The sequence below is a fragment of the Carcharodon carcharias genome, chromosome 12 (assembly GCF_017639515.1).
Source record: "Carcharodon carcharias isolate sCarCar2 chromosome 12, sCarCar2.pri, whole genome shotgun sequence".
Lineage (NCBI taxonomy): Eukaryota > Metazoa > Chordata > Chondrichthyes > Lamniformes > Lamnidae > Carcharodon > Carcharodon carcharias.
This window is the reverse complement of record NC_054478.1, coordinates 134,051,968-134,074,025: the sequence shown is the minus strand read 5'-3', so window position 1 is coordinate 134,074,025 and position 22,058 is coordinate 134,051,968. Positions and strand designations below refer to the sequence as shown.

General features: G+C 45.4%; 1 protein-coding gene across 6 annotated transcripts in view; it reads left to right on the top strand.

The window, feature by feature from the left end:
* Window positions 1-22,058, top strand: part of LOC121284923 (partitioning defective 3 homolog B-like) — an 885,862-nt gene that overhangs the window by 676,703 nt on the left and 187,101 nt on the right. The window lies entirely within an intron of this gene.

Here is a 22,058-nt window from a genome sequence, read left to right as displayed (position 1 = left end):
AGGTGAAAGGCCTGAGTTTCTCAGGTAGGATGTCCATCTGTCACTGACCAACCAGGAGCCCAGAACACTGGCCCCAGTTGATCCTTGCAGAGGACGTGGCAGAGTAGACTTCCACAGGTAAGCATGAGGAGCACATCATCGACATAAGCCTTTGAAGATCACACCGATGCCCAGCCCGTGCAGAACCAATCCTGACAACCTCCTCCACAAAAGTTGCAGGAAAGGCTCCATGCAGTTAGAATACAATTGGCCGGACAGGGACAGCCCTGACGCACTGCTCTCTCAGAGCGAAGGGAGGCCATCAGGGTCCTGTTAACTTTAACTAGACACTCTGCGGCAGCATACAGAAGTCAGATCCGGGTGACAAAATGCATCCCGAACCCGAATGCCTGCAGGGTCCTAAATAAATATTCGTGACCCACCCTGTCGAATGCCTTCTCCTGGTCAAGAGACAGGAAGGCGCTCGTCAGATCAGTCCTCTGGGAGAAGTGGATAATGTCCTGGATCAGATAAATTTTATCAAATATGGTCTGGCTCAGGACCGTGTAGGACTGGTCAGGGTGGATCATGTGGTCCAGCATGGTGCCGCAGCAAGAAGACATTGTCTTTCCGAACGGTGTGGGTTTCCTGCAGGAAGCACACTGCACACTTCCCATTCCTGAGGACCAAGAAGTTCTGGAGCCTGCTTTTTGACTATCTGCTGCCGCTGATGTTGAGGCTTGTTATGGTTATCTTCATTGTCAAGAGTACTGGCAACCGTCACCAGCACCCGTGAAAGTGCAAGAAGGAGACGAGTATTAAGCATCCCTCTCCTTCAGAAGCCCAGCGAGAAATGCGTGGACCCTCCGCTTATTGCTCCCGTCCAGCGCAGGGGCCTTTAGGGCCGCATGGGTGGACCAGAACACCAGCCAAAAAGAAGGCCACCAGTCCAAGGCAGACTGAACCCTGTCTCGGCGTCCACGATTGCTTGCAAGAAAGTCCTGGAGCTCCCCGACGGGGATGAGGGGGAAGTCGACAGCGGGCACCAGAGCCCCCGTCACCTTACCTGGCTCCAGTGACTCAAGGTCATCGGCGGTGCTCGCTGTTCACATCCTGTCCTCCTCCAGGTTGTCGCCTCCTGTTTCCGACCCCTCCCCTGTATCGAGTAGGGGAACTGGTCCGGAGCCAACATCTCTAACTCCGCCTCGATCCTACCCCGGGATCAAAGGCAGAGGGGTCCTCTCTGGTCTCCTTTGGGGATTTTGGGCCAAGGGGCGGCAGCGGCTCAGAACCCCGCTCCCCCTCAGGCACCGGGTCGCCTGGTGAGTCCTGAAAAAGCTCCAGACCCAGGACGGAGGCGCCCAGTGCCAAAGGTTGAGAAGGAGTGGGGAAGCCTTCCTCGCCACCACCACCCGATAGTCCAGCATCACTGGTGCTACCGCAGTCCCCTGGTGGGTCAACAGGAGACTTGAGGTTGGGGGGGGGTCGCTCCAGGCAAGGTGCAGCTAGAGGGGCTGCACCTTCACCACCCTCCAAGGCGCCCACCTCAGAACTGCTGCAGCTTGGCAGCACTGGTCTCCCAGAGAGCGGGGCGAAGGATCACATGATGGGGGGGATGAGATCGCCACCGCCTGTTGACATGCTTGACCTTGTACTTAGCGAGGTCCTCCCCCTCCTAGGGGTGGCGCCTCTTCCAGCGAGGTTTGGGGCCAGGGATGCTCCCATGTCGGAGGCTCCCCTCTCCTCGCCCTCTTCTCTCCGATGCTCCGTCCTCTGGGATTTGGGCATATGGACCTGGTGTAGCACTACCACCAGATCGGGGTTGTGCACACCTCAGTCCGCCATCCAAAAGGCACAGTAGGTGGTCCCCTCATGTTCCGAGTTGGAACTCCCCTCGGTGCACTCCTCCCAGGCCAGGCGGATGAAAACCTGGTGCTAGAAGGAGTACACATGGTGGAGGGTTGCCTCCTTGAGGCCGTGGGATTGGTGCAATCCCTGACCTACCCTCCCCGGCTAGATGGAAATGGAGGAGGAGAAGTCCACTGGGGGTGAAGGGTTGGACGTTCGACAAGATCCCCCTCTGGGCGGTGGCCTCCAAATCCCATAGTGAGCTCCTTTTCAAGGACCAGGTGCGCCGCCAGCTCCAGCCAAAAAAAAAAGATGGCTTTCGTACATTTTCGAGGCTGCGACAATAGCTGAGGGGCTGACGACCCTGGCCATTGCCTTCACACAAGCCTCAATTGTCGTTTCTGGGTGGGTGTAGCTCTTTACCCCGTGTTGTTTCGTCACCAGTCAAAAGGATGACCGGGCCACAGGAGCAGCAACAGAAGCTGAGGAGGCCACTGCTCCTGCATGGGTAGCTTTGGACGGCCCCGCCACCCACAGTTGTCCCGGAGGGCCCGGCTGCCGCTGACCTTGTTGTGGCCATGGGGGGGGGGGGGGGATAAGCCACGCCCACCCTGAGCTCTTTTCTGTCAGTAGGCGGGCGAGTGGGAAAAGATGGCTTGACCTCTCCTCCTTCAGGGCAAGAAAAGATGTGGAGGGGAGGAGAGAGAGAGGCAGGAAAAGCAGGAGGGAAAGAGTAAAGGATGTAGAGTGGGTGGATGTCACTAGATGGAGTGGGCTGGGGGTGGGGGCCCTGCTGGTTTTCTGGTAGGGGGAGGGCGATGTCTTCAGACAGCGGGCACTGCCTGTCACACAGAAGTCAGTACAGTCCCTCTTCACCAGGCAGCACCAGCTACCTGGACTTGGACCCAGAGGAAGGGGGGAATCTCAAACACACACACACACACGCACCCCTGCCTGCCTCCTCCTCCTCCCCTCTCTCTCCCCTCTTCTCCCCCCCCCCCCCCCCCCCCCCGCCCCACACACACCACCAAGTCTCTTTGGCTGTCTTCTTTCCTCCCCCTAAACAGTGCACAAATTCTTGAGCCCCCACCAAACAAAGTCCAGACAACCCCGCTCTGATGTTATAATAAAATCCTTGCCTCCTGGCCACCCAGTTGATATCCCTCTCCCTCTCCTCCAGCTCTTTAGGCCTCAGGCCTTGCAGGCTCCAGGCCCCTGCACCTCAGTCAGCTGCTGCAGGCTCACAGCAGCAGGCTCCAAGTGGGAACGGGACTCCAGGCAGGAACAAACTCTTCAAAAGGAATAGTGCTGTGTCCAGAGAGTAAATGAGAACAGAGAGGAGAGAACTCTGCAGTGGAGCAGGCTCTCCCAGTCCCTTCCCATCATAGGATTGTTTTGCCCGAATGCAGAAAATTCCTTACAGAGAAAACTTTCCTCACTTCTTTTCCCTTTTACTCTTTTGATTGACAACAATTAAACTTAATTAAAGAAAACGAGGGACAAAGTAAGAGGCATCCCCTAAAAGTGACACTGCAAAATGAAGAGCTAATCTTCAAGGAAACTTACAACATCAAATCAAAATGTAATTAAAGGGGTGCCCACGAGCATGGAAGGCCTGAATGGTGCCGGCGGACACTGTATGCTCTCTCTCCAGGGACATCCAGCTGTGACTGTAGCCGTGGAAGAAGGGCAGACAGTCGGGCCGGGTAACCCCCTCGTTCGCCCGCTGCCTGAACCAGCCGTTGGCCAGCTTGGTCAGGCCCAAGAGCAGGTTCATGAGGAGGTCCTCCTCCTTCCCAGCCCCCCCCCTCTCTGCACCGGGTGCCCATAGATCAGGAGGGTGGGGCCGAAGCGCAAACAAAACAGAAGTAGAAGGTTGTTCAAATAACTAAAAAGGGAGTGCAGCCTACAACAACTTACATACACACAGTCCATGAACTCCACAAGGCTGCGAAAGACGCAAGCATCTTGGGAGCTCGTAAACCAGCGTGGCCTACGGTTGTACGGGACTGCTGCACGCAACACCCTTCACCCCAGGTCCCCGATGGCAAAGGGGGAGGATTCCCACGTAGAGAGTCCTCCACTGGGGACCTCTGCCGTCGGACAGCAACATGGGACACCGAGGCATGTCCAGGCGGCAGGCAGGGGCAAAGAGTTGGAAGGTGTGCAGCAGCAGCCTGTACAGGAAGTGGAAAACAAGTTGGTTGGGAAACATGTGGATCAGCTAGGAAGTAGAGAGGCACTCCAACAGCCAGTTATACCACCTGAAATCGAAGTCGAAGCTTTGATCCCTGAGGTGCCAGATCGATAAAGAATAGACATACCTGATGTCTCTGTTGAAGTAAATAATTCTGAACTGTCATTGTCTAAGGATGTCCCTGATGCTGAAGTTCCTGATCAAGTCGATCCAGTGGAAGAAACTCAAGTCATAGAATTGCATCGCTCTACCCGATTCAGAAAACCACCTCAAAGACTAAATCTATAATTGCATGAACTCTTTATATTTGTATATAATATGGGTTCAGATATTTTTGTAAGTAAGAGAGGTGAAACAAAATTAAAGGGGTAGGAATGTAGTAATTGTAAGTAAAACCTTTCATACTGTTGTGGGGATCATGGGACTGTACAGACAAATTAGCCCTAAGCGCGGGTAATCTTAGGGGTGGAGCTTTCTAGCCTTGGTCTTGGTACAAGCATGTAGCTTCGTCAGGAGCTGATGAGTTTACTGTTTCTTACAAGAAGCCTGTCCGGTACACCAAGTTTATTGCAGTAATAGGTGTTAAACAGGAGAATTTTCCTTAATCTCTCCTGTCTTCCATCCTATCACACCCTCCCCATTTCACCTGCTTAAAACCTGTTACATCTCTAACTTTATCCCATTCTGATGAAGGGTGATTGACCTGAAGCATTAACACTGTTTCTCTCTGCACAGATGCTGCCAAACCTGTTGAATATTTCTAACGTTTTCTGACTTTATTTATCATTTACCAGGAGTGCTGTATGGAAATTTAAACTATTTCAAGAAAACAGCTTAACGTTAACCTACTTTTCTTTCTGATTCACTTTGATTTGTATTTGCTTTTTTTAAAAAAGCGTTTGCTTAAATGACAGCATCGGGCAAACTGGTTTGAAGGGACTGCGGAGTTCCAATGTAAAACTGACTCAAACCAGAGGAGGTTTTTTTTTAATGCATGTTGCTGGCAAGGAGGGATTGCTGAGCTCCGACGGTGTGAAGGTAATGGGTTAATCTCAGCAGAGAGGAAACCATTAATAGGGGTTAGCCAGGAGGAGTCTGACAGTATGAGGAGGATGGCTTAATATTGACAGAGATGAAGTCATTAACATGGTGCTGGTTGGGGGAAGTCTAGCAGCATGAGGGAGCTGAATTAATACCAGCGAAGGTATAGTTGACCCACACTGGGTCTGCTTCAGTAGTCTTTATTAATTCACCATTGTTGAATTGCCTGGGGTTATTGGCTGTATTCCACTGATACTCATTCAACGAATGAAAGACTTAGAGGGTTGAAAATGTCACTTTCAGATCAATTTTGCATGTTTGGTTGGGGGCAGAGGGAAATACTTGTTATCGGTATTTAATATTCATAGTACTTAATTGTTTGTATTGCTCTCTGTCCCTGTCCCTTGAGTTTAATTGCCCTTCAATATTAAAAATACTTTCATTGAGAGATGTTTTCTTTAATTCATAACTCCCAGGGATATAGTTACACAGTGCAGAAATATCATAGCCCATAATGAAACTGTAGTTTGCGTTTCTATTCCCACATTATGTTAGCCTGTGGAATTTTCTTCCCCAGAAAGCAGTGGAGAATGGGTCATTGGTTTTTTTCAAGGCTGAGTTGGATAGATTTTTGTAAACAAAGGAGTCAAGGGTTATCGGGGGCATACAGGAAAGTGGAGTTGAGACCACAATCAGGTCGGCCATGATCTTATCAAATGGCAGAACAGGCTTGAAGGGCCAAATGGCCAACTCCCCTTAAGTCCTATGTCCATTACAACATCGATCACACCTCAAAAAGTACTTCATTGGCTGAAAAGTGCCTTGAGATGTCTGGTGGTCATGAGAAGTTGTTTATACATGCAAGTCCTTCTTTCTTCAAAAGCTAAATTCTTAAAAGGTAAGAATAAGAAAATGCCATTCATATCACATGTAAATGAGGTCCCATGATGGTTTGGACCTCAAAATGGCTCAGGCTTCATGACGACAGCAATGGACCGTGGCTGGCCTTGAGTTGTGCATCTAAAATTAAAATTGGCCCCACTGAGCTCAATTGTTGTGCCCCACTACTGCCACAATTGAGATCAGCTTTCTTAGAATAGAGCAGGATTGAAACTTGAGGTGATTTTGTGCATGTTCTGTACTACGTAGAGAGGCACAAGAGATACAGGTGTTGTAGATGCATTGTTCTGTTTATAGAGAGAGCCTAGGATTTAGGATTGGATAACAGAATGAGCAGGAAAAACAATTAAGGTACTGTTGTTTTAAAATTCTGGAACCTTATAAATGGAAAGCTTAAACGGACTGAGTAATTTACACTTTACTAAGAATTCCAAACTTAATTTGGTATAGTTTTTTGTCAGCTCTGCCTAAGCTTTTGGGGAATCTGTCACTTTCTAATAATTGTTATATACTCTTGTATATACAAGGTTGCTGCACAACACTGAGGCATCAAATAAATGATGAAAGTGATGGAGTGTAACAATGTGCTATTGCTTCAATGCATCAAACCAGGGACTGATACCATTTAGCTTTGTTGCTGATGTTTCCCACTCTGCAGAGTTTTGATGTCAATCAAATTGATATGGGATTGGTGGAGGTGCCTGGGAAAGTCATCCAAAAGGAGTCTAGGTGTCCCCTCATTCACAGTTGTCTTGTTTACCTCATTTTTACAAATGCAGAAACCCCCATCCACACTTCACCAGCATCACTAAACATCTCCACCTGCCTCCTCTTTCTCCTCCACCAAGATGATTCTTAAAAGCTGTTTGACTAAGCTTTAGGTCAGCTGCCCTAATAACTCATTAGGTGGCTCTTTGTCAGTTTTTTTTCTGATAATGTTCCTTTTTGATAGTTTACTATGTTAAAGGTGCTATAAAGTTCGAACTGTTGCTTCTTATTTTCAAGATTGACTTATCCAGCGTTCTCCTCACTGGTCTCCCATGCCACACCTTAAGCTAAACCCAAATTGTCCACCAAAACTCTGTACCACACAATATCCCATTTGCCCATTACTGATATCCTCGTGCACTGAATTCAAAATCATCACCTTTGTTTACAAATCAGTCCATGGTGTTAGAATTCCTGTAGAGACCGATAACTTTTTTAGAATAAAGGAATCCCATGAAGCCGATGGAAAGAAAGCCTATGGACAGATTATAACTTTTCCTGGAACATACCAACTGAAATCAACATAACCCAAATATTAATTAACAAATAAATGTTACTTCAAGTAAAAAAAAAGTAAATTTCATTTTAAATAGTCAATGCAACAAAGATAAACCTCACCTGGTTACAAGCACTTGCATTACTTCCTACATAAGTATGGGACCTTGGGTAATTTCACAGTCCTTACAACTCAGCCTTCGCTTTATAGGATTTCTTGCTTCCCATCTAATCATTTTGGCCCTTGAGTCACATTTACCAGCAAACGTATTACATTCAAAGTCACTGGACAACAGTTACCACCGACAAGGCGCACATCTGTGAATCCCTTCGGGTTCTCCCGGGTCATGATTACCTTGATGGCACAGAATCCTCAGAGACTCCCATTTCCAATCTTTAAATGGCCTATTCGGTTCTAGCAATGCTACAACAGTTGCAATGGGTCTTGTCCAACCCATAATTCCATCCCTTCCAGTCTTCAATGTTCTGTCTTTTCCAACTGGATAACGCATGAATTAACAGCCTCTGCTCTATTCTCAGAGCCCTGCTCCAACTGCAAAGTAAGTTCAAAAGCTGTAAACCAGAAAACTGTTCCATTCAGAGAGAACCGTGCTTGTTTCCTCTTGACATGAATTTTCAGTGTGTTCTGAAGTGCCAAGCAGAAAACACTGGCTGACCCAACTCCACCGCAATTAGCTTTCTATTTACGCTTTGCTTCTTTGCTTTCATCCCTATGGCAATCTCACGTTTCATGGGCATTTCTTGGAACTGAATGATATCATAATCAGGAAACCAGTTAATCCTCTTTCAAAATACTCCCTAGCCCCCTTGGGTCTTAAAGGGCATTGCACAACAGAAAATACAAATGTTTCCCAGTTCATGGATCATCACAACAGCCTCTCCTTTCCCTAAGTCTGCAACCTCATTCAGCCCTTTGTCCCAGCCTATGCCCTGTCATCTAATGCTGGGCTTGTTTGCATCCGTTTGCAATTTCAGAATTTAGCTGTGGCTGAGCAGTAAAGTTCTCACCCCTGAGTCAGATAAGGGATTCAAGTGCCACTCCAAAGATGAGCACAAAATCTGAGGTGACATTCCCAGTGCAGTACTGAGGGAGTGCTCCACTAGCAGAGATGCCATAACATAAGATGCTAAACCAAGGTGATGTCTGTCCTATAGGTGTATGTTAAAGATCCCATGACACAATTCAATGAAGAGCAGGGCATTCTCACTGGTATCCTGGCCAATATTTATTCCTCAGCCAACATTAAGAAAACAGTCATTATTTCAGCTTGCTGTGTGCAAATTGACTGCTTTGTTTCTTACATTACAACAGTGACTACACTTCAAAAGTACTTCAGTAGCTGTAAAGCAATATGGAACACCTTGAAGTCATGAAAATCACTATAGAAATGTAAGTCTGTCTGTCTTTCTTCCACTGATCCACCATTAACAGAGCCTTCAACTGCATTGCTCAACACAGAATCATTTCCCTAAATTCCTCGCATCTTCGACCTCTTTCCAATCCTACAAACCCATACGTTTTGTAACTACCTCTTCCATTGCTTACCATCCAACCCTTCTCTCATGAAGCGTCTTGGGGCATTCATTCTTAACTAAATGCACATTTAATGTAATTGGTTGTGGAAAGAACTGTGTTTAACTTTGATCCCCTTCATGATAATAGTTTGCTGACACAGACCACTTAGGCTTGAACATGAAGAATTTTATCTATTGAGTACATGCCAGCAAGAATCAGCAGCTAAAGATGAGTGGGCAGAGGGAGGGGAAAGTGTGTCCCATATGCCACATAGAGTTATGATTGTGCATTAAAATCCTACATTTTATTTTCTGTGCTGTGTAAGATTAATGAATTAGATCTTTTTAAAAAGGCCGGGAGAATACTCTATAAAGATTTAGGTACACTTCTCTGCAGACTGCCTGTTAATTACAATGTAATCCTACACTTGACTTTATGTCATTCTGCTGTGATAATGGAAATAACAATGGCATGTAAAATTCAGAATCATCTGTTACGACCATCAAACTTCAAATACCCGTCATTTGGCTCCTTTGTTAAGGCATGAGGAGGTTATCGAACAAGCCTTGAATTCAGCAATCAATCTCATGCCCCAGGCTAGACATTGAGAACAAGCTGGACTTGGCATGGTTCTCCTCATGCAGCATGCTTTATATAGATAACAACAGCTCGACACAGACATTTCACCACACAAAGCCCAGTGTAAACACTTGGTCATCTCAGCCTCTGCATTAAATCCTTTTTCACACACAGAGAGAGTGATGTGATCAAAAGGGAATAAAGCGCATATAGATTATCCATATGAGTCACTGACACGAGTGCAGGAGTCAGCAATTCTTAATTTATACAAACAGACAGAAAGTGCATGTTAGCTCATTTGACAGCTAGGGAAGGAATGAATTTGGAACAGCCTGCCCGTTAGTCACTGCTGCTGTTAAATGATGCCAGGAGTATGTTCAAACAAAGCACAAGTTGTTTTTTAAAACTTTTTGGTTCTGTGGTTTTTGGGGATTTGTTTTTCTTTGCCCTCCCTATTATAGAACAGATCCCTGTCAATCCTGCACAACGCACTTTGTAAAAAAGTGTTTCAGTTGTTTTGAGAAGTGTGTTATTATTTCAGAATTCGTTATAAATTCTGCAAGGTCAGTATTTAGGAAACCCATTATTTAATTTAAATACCAGCGGCTAGTTTCAATATTGCTGTCAAAAATCCGACCACATTTATTACTGGCTCCCAAAGTAATTTGCTTTAGTTTGGAACTGCAAAACATTTTTAGTTGTTGAATATTTAATGTGGTTCAAGATGATGGATGTCAGTGGAAGACAATGGAACTTTTTCCTTCCACTGAGTTCTGTGTCATCATCAAGTGCCAACCACCACCACCACTGCCACCCCCCTGCCCCACAATCCCCACCCCAACCCAGCCAGATAAAGAATGGGTTGGATACCACTATACAGTAACAATTAGGTTTTGTTTCAGTATAAAAGTTTCCAACACACTGTTTGCTTTAACTGTAAAATACCATCAATGGAAAGGCGTAAGATGTAAGAGCGAGCCATGAGTGAGGTGTTATATCATGGTATTGCTTCAACTGCCAGCACATGTATCAATGCATGAGTTTAGTGTCTTCATTTGCAACCACAACCCAGCTCCACATAGTTAGCACAGATTGTGGCCCTCCTTTCTACTGGTGCTCCTCTTACACCGATGAACTATCCAACTTGTTCTTTTAGGTGGCAGACACAGTAGGTTTGGGATGTGCTATCAAAGAATAGCTGACTGTAAACCCTAGCCCTCCCTCACAATGCCGTTCTCATTCCTAAGGTTAAGCAACCCACCGAAGGTCTTATTTTCCTCCTTACAGAAACTCCAAGCTTCATTGATCATCATTTCCAAATTAAAGTAGTGTGACAGTAGCTAATTAGACGCTGCAAAGCCCATCGATCAGGATTATTGGGAATCAATTTCCTCTCTAATTAAAACCCTGACTCCTTGGCCTACTCTGGGAACCCCCATACTGGAGATCTCCTACTGTAAATATCAACCTGTTCCTACCTGCTTTACACTCAATATTAAGCCAGCAGGGTCCTCCTCGCACTCTGTTTTGAGATGCTGGACTCAAGCTCCCCTGGTGACCAGGTGGGTGTAAACAGAATTTCCTGTCTGTCTGGTGTGTAATGGTGTTGCCTGGTTTGAACCATATGCACTACAATGGTCCCATATTCCATCTGCACTCTGTTCTGAGTTATATTAATCTGTGCCAAGATAGGAATTGGGAATATCTAAAGTACCCATGGCTTAGGTAGGAGAAAATGCATGTCCATTTGCATGCCCATTCTTCATTGTTACTATTGGTTATTAATGGACAACATCCATATGTGAATTTCTGTAATGCCACCAGTCCCTTTCAACTAGATGGGCATGTTCACATTTGAAGGATGGGCATTTGGAAGAGCTCCTTGAGTCCAGCCCATGTCTGCAGGACAGTAGTCCCAACGACAGACTGTATCTTCCAAAGAAAGAACCAAACTAGGAAACTCATGCTGATCACAAAGAACCCTTCAGTTACTCTAATTAAATTAGGTGATTAGACTGTTAATGCAATTAGATAGCAGTGGGATCTCAACTGATGTTCCAAAATAAACAATTTAGAAATGAATGCAATGCAGCCATTATGACTATGTTCTCATCAGGACCACTGGTTTACAGCTCTCAAGGAAAAATGGACTGTGGCGGCGAATGCATTCCCCAAAACACTGGAAACAATTCCAGAATCCCACAAAATAGAAACTGGACTTATTTAGTTGCTGTAAACTGCTGCCCTGATTATCATCATCTTTACAAATCAAAATCTTGCAAGAGCCAGCTAAGGTTTTATGTCATGGGATAAATTTTATGGTGTGGTTGTGGTATTACAGTTAAGAATGTCACAACTGATCAACATTAAAGATGACTGTTATAATTCATTCAGAATCACGAATCTGTGCTTCAGAAAGAACAAATGTGCCAAGTATGAGAAGCAGGAATAAAAGATGAAAGCTTATCTTGCGTAGAGGAGCGGAATGTCTTTGTGATGCTCGTAAAAGGCATCCACACTCCCTATTTGTTCACTTGCTTGTTTCCAAACCTCACGGTTTTTATTCTATTTGATCTTGCAACTCTGTTCCATCTGAAAACTGTCAGCCCTGTATTTACCACTTGTAGTGCTAGTTCAGCTGGCAGAGGTTGGATTGATACTCACCTCCATGTTCAAACTTCCTCCCTGCTTTTTACCTTTATTTTCTCACTGAGGAAAAAATCCAGAAAAAATGGTGGGGCCCAAGCTTTTAAATCAGTGGCGGGTTTGGGGGTGGGAGGTGGGTGGTGGAGGGTGGAGTATTTTATTTTATGTTTTGGTCAGCATTCTTGTATCAGTATTTCTTCCCTGACAGTTGACATGTGCTTCATGTTAAACTGTTGCTGCAACTATAAAAATAACTCTGTCTTCCAGGCATAGGAATTCAAACAATGACTAACTAAAAGTTATTATGCTCTGCAACCTTATGTCGGGGTGATTATTAACAGATGACCATCCCAGGGAATGGAACATGTTCTACCTCACATTTGTAATGTGTTTGCTCAGGTACTCAACAACTCAGAAGGCATTCCCCTAATGTATATACATATATGTATATGTGTATGTCTATATATATATACACACACATTGTGCTCCAGTTTCTCAATGCTCATACTATGTTGCGGGAACAGTAGCATAGTGGTGTTGTTACTGATATAAAAGCAAAAGACTGCGGATGCTGGAAATCCAAAACAAAAATAAAAATACCTGGAAAAACTCAGCAGGTCTGGCAGCATCTGCGGAGAGGAACACAGTTAACGTTTCGAGTCCGTATGACTCTTCACCAGAACTAATTAAAAATAGAAAAGAGGTGAAATATAAGCTGGTTTAAGGGGGCGGGGGTAGAGCTGGATAAAGGGCCAGTGATAGGTGGAGATAGCCAAAAGATGTCATAGACAAAAGGACAAAGAGCTGTTGAAGGTGGTGATATTATCTAAGGAATGTGCTAATTAAGGGTGGAAAGCAGGACAAGCAAGGTACAGATAGCTCTAGTGGGGGTAGGGTGGGGTGAAGGGAAGGGATCAAAATAGGCTAAAAGGTAGAGATAAAACAGTGGATGGAAATACACTTAAAAATAATGGAAATAGGTAGGAAAAGAAAAATCGATATAAATTATTGGGAAAAAAGGGGGGGATCGGAAAGGGGGTGGGGATAGAGGTGAGAGTTCATGGTCTAAAATTGTTGAACTTGATATTCAGTCTGGAAGGCTGTACAGTGCCTAGTCGGAAGATGAGGTGCTGTTCCTCCAGTTTGCGTTGAGCTTCACTGGAACAATGCAGCAGGCCAAGGACGGACATTTGGGCATGGGAGCAGGGTGGAGTGTTCAAATGGCAAGCGACAGGGAGGTCTGGGTCATGCTTGCGAGCAGACTGAAGGTGTTCTGCAAAGCGGTCACCCAGTCTGTGTTTGGTGTCTCCAATGTAGAGGAAACCGCATTGGGAGCAACGAATGCAGTAGACTAAATTGAGGGAAGTGCAAGTGAAATGCTGCTTCCCTTGAAAGGAGTGTTTGGGCCCTTGGACGGTGAGGAGAGGGGAAGTAAAGGGGCAGGTGTTGCATCTTCTGTGGTTGCATGGGAAGGTGCCGTGGGAGGGAGTTGAGGTGTAGGGGGTGATGGAGGAGTGGACCAGGGTGTCCTGGAGAGAACAATTCCTGTGGAATGCCGCCGGGTGGGGGGAGGGGGGGGGTGAAGGGAAGATGTGTTTCGTGGTGGCATCATGCTGGAATTGGCGGAAATGGCGGAAGGTGGTCCTTTGAATGCGGAGGCTGGTGGGGTGATAAGTGAGGACAAGGGGGACCGTATCATGGTTCTGGGAGGGAGAGGAAGGTGTGAGGGCGGATGCGCGTGAGATGGGCCGGACATGGTTGAGGGCCCTGTCAACCACCGTGGGTGGAAAACCTCGGTTAAGGAAGAAGGAAGACATGTCAGAGGAACTGTTTTTGAAAGTGGCATCATCAGAACAGATGCGATGGAGGCGAAGGAACTGAGAGAATGGGATAGACTCCTTACAGGAAGCGGGGTGTGAGGAGCTGAGTTGAGGTAGCTGTGGGAGTCGGTAGGCTTGTAATGGATATTGGTGGACAGTCTATCACCAGAAATTGAGAGGTCAAGGAAGGGAAGGGAAGTGTCAGAGATGAACCATGTGAAAATGATGGAGGGGTGGAAATTGGAAGCAAAATTAATAAATTTTTCCAGGTCCAGACAAGAGCATGAAGCAGCACTGTAGTTACTGAACCAGTCATGTAGAGGCCCAGACTAATGTTCAAGAGACATGAGTTCAAATTCCACCGTGACAGCTGGCGGAATTTAAATTCAAATAATTAATAAATCTGAACTTAAAGTCTGGTCTCAGTAATGGTGACCATGAAACTCTGGATTGTCTTTAAAAAACCCATCTGATTCACAATGCCCTTCAGGGGAGGAAACCTGTCGCCTTTACCTGGTTTGACTTACATGTGACTCCAGTTGACTCTTAGCTGTTCTCTTAAGTGGCCTAGCAAGCCACCCAGTTGTATCAAATTGCTATTGAAAAGTCGAAAAACAATAAAACCAAACGGGCCACCTGACATCGACCTAGGCACTAGAAACGATGCACACTCTGCCCAGTCAACCCTGCTAAGTCCTCCTCACTAACATCTGACTTATGCCAAAACTGGGAGGACTATCCCACAGGCTAGTTGAGCTGCAGCCTGACATATTCACTCTCACAGAATCGTACCTTATAGCCAATGTCCCAGACTCCTCCATCACCATCCATGGATATGCCTTGTCCCACCAGCAGGACTGATCCACCAAAGGTGGTAGCACTGTAGTATACAAGCGGAAGAAAGTGGCATTGCAAGTCCTCAACATTGGCTCCAGACCCCATCAAATCTCATGCCATCACATCAAACATAGGCAAGGAAGCCTGCTGCTAATTACCAGCAACTGCCCTTCCTCAGCTGATGAATCAGTACTCTTCCATGTTGAATACCACTTGGAAGAAGCACTGTGGGTAGCAAGGGCACAGAATGTACTCTAGTTGGGGAACTTCAATGTCCATCACAAAGAGTGGTTCGGTAGCACTACCACTGACCAAGCTGGTCAAGTCCTGAAGTATCTGCTAAACTGGGCCTGCAGCAGGTAGTGAGAGAACAAACATGAGAGAAAAACTTCTTGATGGCACCCTCACCAGTCTACCTGTTGCAGAGTAATCTGTCCATGACTGTACTGGAAGGAGTGATTACTACGAAGTCCATTGTGTTGTGTGGCACTAAGCAAGGCTGACTTCTGACAAATGTCTTTTAAGAGTGGAGAGGCAGAAGGATTTGGGTAGACAAGAGTTCCAGAGTAGAGCCAAGATGTCCGAGGCCTCTGTTATTGAAGCTGGAGTACAAAGAGGGGAAAGCACAGAAGCCAAAATTGGAGGATGGGAAAGGTGATAAAGTTTAATATTGCATCCAAAATGACACCCCTTCAGCAACACAGCACTCCCTCAGTGGTACACTGGAATGTCAACCTGGATTTTTGTGGTCAAGTCTCTGGACTGAGACTTGAATCTGGAACCTTCTGACTTGGAGCTGCTCACTGAGCTACAGCTGACACCAAATATCAAGTGAATCGTAAAATGCCTGAACAGTTGTTTTATTTAGTTCTTCCACAGAATAAATAAAATGTAGCAAAGGATAAAAAATGACAGTGGTTAGTGCTGCTGCATAAAGGTTAACAACTCCTTAGCTGGCATGATAGAGATTTTCATTGGACACAGTTTGAAAATGGCCCAAACTTAGATTGTTATTTCAACCATGATAGCTTCTACTCAGGGTCAAAATGAAGCATGAGTTTATTCTACTGGCCTTCAATTGCATTCTTCAGTTTCTCAGTTCAAATGTTGAATGAAACGAGCTGTAAACTTGGACACTTGAGTATTGTGGAGTCATCTGCCAAGGAGTATGTCATGATTACCAAAGCAAATTCAACTTGTGCCTTCTAGCATCACTCATACTTATGCCGCGCTCTGTCTTCACAGATTTGTTAGCCACTTAACAATATTTCCATCCTTGGATTTCTTACAGTTCGCAGCAGAATAAATGTGGATCATTTGGGGAGAAGAATTTCAAGGTTTATTTTCTATGACTAGTCGGTACAGGTGCTGGTTCTGAAGCATTGTCCTTTAATCCCACATCAATCTTCTATCTGCTCAATCCCTTCCGCTTCTGCTCACCATTATCCTCACACAGGGACCCCCATTTTCACGACCGAAGTGTGTAGCTCAAGTCAGGGAATTTCCTGACTTGGCAGACCCACCTTGGTTCAAAGGGCCCCATTACACCCAATATTCCCTTTGGGGAGACCGGGGTGGGATACAGTTGGGCCTGCAGACCTCGAAAGCAGATCTTAGGTGGCCACAGGGCCAGGCGAGTGTCAGTTAGAAGGCCTGCCTCAGTTCTCTGGGACTTCATCCCAGTTGTTTTAGAAGCTGTTAGGACTTCTAGCCCTCACCCCTCACACCCCCTCAACTCCCATGCCACTTCTATGCCAACTCATGTCCTCCACCCAACCCCACGCCTACTCAAACCCACCTTCATGCTACCTCCAAGGCCACTCATCCTGTATCTAGTATGGGCAGACCTCAGGAGCCATGTGGAGATGTAAGAATGAACTTCCTACAATCTAATACAGCTCTGGCTCACAATTTTGAAAAAATCCCTCCCATTCATGAAACCCATTGGAAGCTTTTAAATCTCCTCAAGTGGTTAACCTCTTATAAATACAAACAAACTTCTATTTAGACCCCACATCTAAACATCTAATCCTTTAGTTTAAAAGATTTAAACCATCAATCAGTCTGAATTCAGAATCCCCTACTGAGATAATTGTAGCTTTGAAAACTTAGCCAAACATTCAAAATATTAGCCCTTTGGAAATATCAACAAAGACTTCTGTTGAAACTGCAGGACCTGATGGAAATCTATTTTTTAACATATGCCAGATGGCCAGTCAGTCAAAGCAGTCCAGCAGAGGCTTTTTTTTAACTCTCATAGGCAACTTCAACCTGTTGCTTTTCATGTTTTAAAAGACAGGGAATTTAAAAATCGTCTTTTCATGACACTCAAACAGACCTTATCCACCATCCAAGAGCATTTATGTCTACTCCATTAATTCATGACTCCCATGCTGCAGATTAGGGCCCTTGAAGCAACCAAAATATGGTCTGTTTGAACTCAGCGCTCAGTTCAAATGGCCCTGCTGAGTTTGGGTTTCCTGCCTGTGTGAATCCCCTTTCTCCTGCTGGCAAAACTTGAATCTATCAGAAGTCTTCCTGGCTCCGCAGAGATCTGGCCCATACACTCCTACTCAACTTTCATCCCCATTCCACTCATCCACTATAACTAATGCGGCTCATCTTTATTCCTTGTTCATGGGTTTAATGCTTCAAAATATTCAGCCCTAATGAGGGAGCCCCAGAGAGATCATCCTCAAAAGGCACATAATCTTAATTGAGCCAATGTCCGTCAACTCCCTCATGAATGTAAAAGAACCTATTTCAAAGAAGAAATGGAAGGCTTTCCCTGCTGTCCTGGTCAATGTTTATCCTTCAAACAACATCCCTAAAACACATTATCTGAACATTATCACATTTTTCTTTGTGGAACCTGCCATGTGCAAATCAGCTTTTTTTAAAAATTCGTTCATGTAATGTGGGTGTCACTGGCTAAGCCAGCATTTATTGCCCATCCCTAATTGCCCTTGAGAAGGTAGATGTGAGCCGCCTTCTTGAACCGTTGCAGTCCATGTGGTGTAGGTACACCCACAGTATTGTTAAGAAGGGAGTTCCAGCATTTTGACCCAACGACAGTGAAGGAACAGCAATATACTTCTGATACCTGACCCAAGCAGATCTGCAGTGATCTTGAACAAAGATGGATGTCCATATCTGAGATATATGCTTTGCATGGCTGCAAAAGGGAAAGTATTGATTGACGAATACAAGGGGTTTCAGCAGTTGTTAGTTGATAGAACCGTAGGAATAGGAATTGAACCTGTTCCGCTATTCAATTAAATCATGTTTGATCTGTATCTTAACACCATTTACTCACCTTGTTTCCATGTCCCTTACCTTAGAAAGATCTATCAACCACAGTTTGACACTTTCAGTTGACTTCCAGCCTTAAAAGCTTTTTGTGAGAGTAAGTTCTAGATTTGTAAAAGCGTGCTTCCTGACAGCACCCCGAATGGCTTTTAAGGTTATGCTCCCTCTTCTAGATTCCCCCACCAGAGGAAATTGTTTCTCTTTATCTACTCTATCAAATCCTTGAATCTTCAGGCTGCATTTGGTTGCCAATGTGGTGCATGCACAGTTATACTGTTTACTTCATGACGTAATTGGGAGCGATGGAGTAGGCAGCAGCCAGGACAGAAATAAAGGAAAATAAACTGCAATTATGTCTAGGATTTAGCTTTCAGTTCTAGACAAGATTCAGGGCTCTGACCCGTTAACCTACACAAATGCTGCAGGACCTGCTCATTCTGTCCAGCATTTTCCTTTTCTGGGTTATTCTTCCTGTTTTCTACCCTTTTCCCTTTTGCTTGTTTTGTTGTTGGAAAATTACATCAGGAGACTGGAAAGCTGACACAGACTCATAAAAAATCTGCAGTATACAGTGTGCAGCATTGTGGGATGCTTTACAGGCTAGACTAGCATTAGTCTATACCACAGTTAGCCTCTGTGGGACCTGTTTATATTGTGATTTCTTATTTGTATGACTGCAGTTCTCCAATCATTTCATTGATCATGCCACATCAGTTTACAATGGTATTTTTTAGTTTAAAAATAGCCCCTGACATAACCCAAGTTTAGAAGGACAAAATTCGTCATTGATTTTCTGCACATATGTGGACAAGTGCTCATGTGCAGACGGGTATCGGCGGTCATATTTACTGCCATCTTGTGTTGGCAGGAGACACAGCGTTATCTTAAACACCTCAATTAGATCACCCCCTTAACTTTCTATATTCAGGAGAAAAGAAGCTGAGCCTTTCCACCTGTCTTCACAATTTAATCTATTTAGCCTGTTATCATTCTGGCAATGATACTCGGCACCCCCTCCAAAGCTGATATACCAATATATCCTTGCTGTGTCTTGAGCTGAACACTGTACTCCAGATAGGGGCTAACCAGAGCTCTGTACAGCTGGAACATAACTTCCACTGTTCGTATTCCAGCTCTTAGTGAGATAAAGGCCAATAACTCATTAGCATTTTAAATTATCTTTTGTATCTATCCACCAGCTTTTATTGATTTCTTTACTTTGATCTGTAACCGATCATTAGTTTCAAGTTCTAATGGGTGACAACTTTGGCCGGACACAACTGTGCTGAGAATGATAGACAACTTGAACATTTTGCCATGTTAGATAGACCGTATGCCTGAAAAGTTCTCCTTCAGTTTTAGGATCTCCAAGGCATGTAACCACAGGGCTTATTTAACCAACTGTGAGATCCTGAAATCAAGCTGTCCGTCAGCAATACAGGAAACATTTGGAGTGAGTAGAACTACAATCTAGATGGATCTATCACTTCAATAGGTGCTTTTGTGTGTTCTTGGGCTTCCCACGTGCATCAGCCATGACTCAGTAGGTAGCATGCTTACTTCTGAATCAGAATATTCGTGTCCCACTCTACAGGTTTTTTTTTTTAAGAATATACTTTACTCATAAAATATCTGAAAGAACATTACAAACCATTTCTAAATCGCCATCACAAAAAGTAAGTCAGATTCAACTTTTACACCTGGATCACGAGGTGCTTCAATACTATCAATGAATATTACAATCATTTCAATATGGTCATTACAGACAATCAGACAATGGTATTGGAGTTATCAATATACATCATGTTGCACTCTGAGGTGCTTCAATACAATTATAATACAATTAGTATTCAGTGAATATATTCATTGTGAGCTGTACAGCCTGAGGAGCTCTAAACAATTCCCAGCCCCTCGGTGCACTATGGCAGAAAGGTCTTAGACAGCGACCTTTTCCCTTTGCGTCGTCTGCCCCAAGCTTTACTGCTTCCCTCAGCACGTAGTCCTGGACCTTGGAATGTGCCAGTCTGCAACACTCGGTCAGGGATAACTCTTTGTGCTGGAAGACCAACAAGTTTCGGGCAGACCAAAGAGCGTCGTTCACCGAATTGCAGTTGCAGTTGATGTTTGTCTCGGTGTGTGTCCCTGGGAACAGTCCGTAGAGCAGAGTCCTGTGTCACAGAAATGCTCGGGATGAACCTCGTCAGAAACCACTGCATTTCTCTCCAGACCTTCTTTGCAAAGGTACAATCCACAAGGAGGTGAACAACGGTCTCATCCCCACCACAGCCACCTCAAGGGCAACGTGCAGAGGGGGTGAGACTCCTGGCGTGTTGGAAGGATCTGACAGAGAGGGCCTTTCTCACCACCAGCCAAGCCTCATCATGGTGCTTGTTGGAAAGTTCTGGCGATGAGGCATTCTGCCAAATGACTTTGATAGTCTGCTCGGGGAACCATCGCACAGGATCCACCTTCTCCTTTTCCCGCAGGGCCTCTGAGACATTACGTGCTGACCACTGCCTGATGGACTTGTGGTCAAAGGTGTTTCTCTGCATAAATTTTTCCACGAGGGACAAATGGTATGGTACGGTCCAACTGCTTGGAGTGTTCCGCGGCAGCGTGGCCAGACCCATCCTTCGCAACACCGGGGACAGGTAGGACCTCAGCACGTAGTGACACTTGGTGTTTGCGTACTGAGGGTCTACGCACAGCTTGATGCAGCCACACACAAAGGTGGCCATCAGTATGAGGGCGATGTTGGGCATGATCCCCCCCCCCACATTGTACATCGTGTCCCTGCGGACACGATCCATTTTCGACCTCCAGATAAAGTGAAAGATGGCTCAGGTGATCGCCATCGCGCAGGAATCTGGAATGGGCCAGACCTGCGCCATGTACAGCAACAGCGAGAGTGCCTCACACCTGATGACCAGGTTCTTACCCGCAATGGAGAGGGAGCATCGCTCCCACATGCCCGGTTTTCTTTGCACCATAGACACTCGCTCCTTCCAGTTTCTAATGCATGCCCCAGTCCCTCCGAACCATATCCCCAGCACCTTCAGGTCATCAGCCCTGACAGTGAAGGGGACAAAGGATCGGTCAGCCCAGTTCCCAAAGAATATGGCCTCACTCTTCCCACGATTTACCTTGGCTCCCAAGGCCAGTTTGAACTGGTCGCAGATGTGGATCAGTCTATGCACCAACAGTGGATTTGAGCAGAAGACGGCGACATCGTCCATGTACAGGGAGACTTTGACCTGAGTGCCTCCACTGCCTGGGATCGTCACTCCTCTTATGCCCAGATCCTTCCTGATGGGCTCAGCAAAGAGTTCTATGCAACACACAAACAGGACAGGGGAGAGAGGGCCGCCCCGCCTGACTCCAGATTTAATAGGAAAGCTATCTGATTCCCACCCATTGATTGAGACTGCGCTACTGATGTTAGTGTAGAGCAGTTGGATTCAGTTGCAAATTCCCTCTCTAAACCCCATTTTGGAGAGCACATCCACCATGTAGGTGTGCAATATTCTATCAACGGCCTTCTTCTCCTCATCCAGCCTGATGAGGCAGGTGTCCACACCCCTGTCCTGCACATAGGCAATTGTATCCCTGAGTAGTACAAGGCTGTCAGAGACATGTCCCACTCTAAAGGTTTGTGCACAAAATTTAGGGTAAAGCTCCAGTGCCATACTTAAGGGGTGCAACATTGCCAGTGGTATTGTCTTTCAGGTGACATGTTAAAGTGAGGTTCAGTCTGCCCTCTCGAGGATATAAATGATCCAATAGCACTATTTGAAGAAGAACAGGGGAATTCTCAATGGTGCCCTGGCTAATATTGAACCTTAACTCACATAATTAAAAACAGATTAGCTTGTAATTATCACATTGCTATTTGTGGGACTTGCTGTATGCAAATTGGCTTTCGCATTTTCTTATACACACTTGGCTAATGCCAGAAAATTTAGGAGCGGGTTAACAACAGCCAACGTGTAAAGGAGAAATAAGGAACTTGCATTCATATAGCACCTTCACAACCATAGGACAATCCAAATCATATTATTGCCATTGAAGTATCTGGATTATCTACTTAAGTCTCTGGAATGGG